Source organism: Sinocyclocheilus grahami, unplaced genomic scaffold (assembly GCF_001515645.1).
Source record: "Sinocyclocheilus grahami isolate Dianchi unplaced genomic scaffold, SAMN03320097.WGS_v1.1 scaffold336.1, whole genome shotgun sequence".
Taxonomy (NCBI): Eukaryota; Metazoa; Chordata; class Actinopteri; order Cypriniformes; family Cyprinidae; genus Sinocyclocheilus; species Sinocyclocheilus grahami.
The window spans coordinates 31,008-33,339 of record NW_015505515.1 but is presented as its reverse complement, the minus strand read 5'-3'; positions in this window follow the sequence as shown (position 1 = coordinate 33,339).

Below are 2,332 nucleotides of genomic sequence, written 5' to 3'. Positions count from 1 at the left end.
AAGAGAGCGATCTTAAATCACAGTTGCACACTATCAATGCAATGGGGGCACAGTCCTGGGTGGAATACAACTCAACACCCTGGTACAGGGCAAGTGTTTCCATAGCAACATCCCACAGTCAGCCAGTGCCTGCTGCACACAGCAAACACTCTGAAACGCAGTCTCCCAGGATTCATCTCTACCCCAAAAACACTCCATGTTATATTCAAACTCAATTACACTCCTGCACTGGAGTTGGAGGTTCTCTGATGTCTGACTTTAACGTTAGCAGCAGGTGAGTTTCATTTATAATCTAAGAGCTTTCACTTGCCGTCTCCGGCTCCAGGCTGTCCTGTTCCCTCCATGCTTCTCACGCAGCTATGTGTTATGCTTCTTATGCATTCCCTTCAATGGAGAAAAGGAAAGAGAGAAACAGAGAGCAGCTGTATCATTAAATACTGATCACAATTACAATAAAAACAGGAACAGGTATGGTTTAGAAATACTACCAAATGCACATTTTTACATTCATAGTTTTTTTAATGTTTCAGCTTGGTGGTTTTCTACATTGTTATACAAAATATGCATCTCACTTAAAAACTGTTTCTTGTTTTCCAACTCTCCAACTGGCTCTTAGAGCGCAACAGTTGCCCACACACTTTTTCAGCAGCCCTTGATTCGGAAGTTTTTCTCCCATTCATTTTTCCCATAGGGATTTAAAAAAGTCTTATTATCCATGAACCAAACCAGCCAGCTACGTATGAGCGAATAAAAAAAAAATAGGCCTATTTGAAAATTGGACAAAAGCACAAAGGTACAAGACAATCTACTACAATCCCATTTAAAGCACTGCAAATGACAATCAAATTAAAAAGATGGAGAAATAAATGGAGAATAAAATATAAAAATATTGCTTTAAAGATGCTAATTGCATATATAGAAACAACATATTTTATTTTATACATATGCATATATACACAAATATTAAGGTATTTTGAGAGCCTAGGGAGACTAACTCGATTCTGTCATTCGCAGTGCCTCATGGGAGTGGGTGGGCGCTATAGAGTTATTTTGGTACAACTTACTTGTATCAGTTTCTGACTGGTGGAGATTACTTTGCAGAATCATGGGTAATATAGTTTTTCATTCCGCTGTTAAACACGATTATTTAAAAGAATAAGTTTGAAAAATAAAATCTACAAAATAGATTGAGCAGACTGATGGCTTCAACAAATGTCTTGAATGTCTTTAAACAATAGGACTGTGTTTAAAGTTAAATAAGTTATCATTAAAATCAATTGTCCTATGGAGAAAATGAATGGGATTTTTACTTCTGCAACCGACTGTTGCACTCTATGCTTCTACTACTTTTTTACTCTGTACTGACACCTATTGGCCTGAATGCATGCTGTAAATAATTTTTTTTATTTACAACTGCAGCTTACACACATATATACAGAGGCGGACAGTAACTAAGAACATTTACTTGAGTATTGTACTTAAGTACACTTTTTGAGTATCGGTACTTTACTTGAGTATTATTTTTTCTGGAAACTTATGACTTTAACTTCACTACATTTGAAAGACAAATATTGTACTTTTCACTCCACTACATTTCTATCAAGATCCTCAAAGTAGAAAGTCGTTAGCAGCTTTGAAAGTCAGTGGGTGATTTTTTTTTTCTTCTCTAAAAACTCTTTTTTTCAGACAGTTTATCAGTAATCACTCTTGTAGGGCTACATGAAGTGTTTTCCAAGCATTTTTTGAGCACTGACCAGTTCCAAATGTGATATTTATTTACAACAATTCAATAATAAGAAGTTAATATTGTGGTTTATATTAGACACAATATTGTCTGATTTTGCTAAATTGTGTAAGTGAAAATATTACCTATAAAGCCACAGAAGAACTGTTGTGCATCTCCTAATAAAACACAACATGTGTTTGACTTGAAGTAACACTGCACAGACTGTTCTGTGTGTGACATCAAAGTACTGCGAGAGCGATAAGACAGCATTTTTTAATTTTTTGTTTTGATGTCAAAAGTCTTGTTGTTTTGATTTTTTGTTAAAGCAGTGTTGCTGTTGTAAAGTTATACAGCTACAGTTGTGTTGCTGGGTTTTAAAGCAGGTTTGATGTTTTATTTCTTCCTTATCAGTCTATATTTACAGCAATTTCACTGTCCACTCTGTTCAAATGTAGATGAATGGCTACACATAGATGTGTCCAGAGCTGTGTGAGATCACTACCATACTGCTTTTGTGGGGGTGGGTAGGGGTGTTAAATAATTTTTTTCCCCATAGGTTTTTAACATTCTAAAAGCTCTTTATTCCAAAGATACTACAAGCTAGTC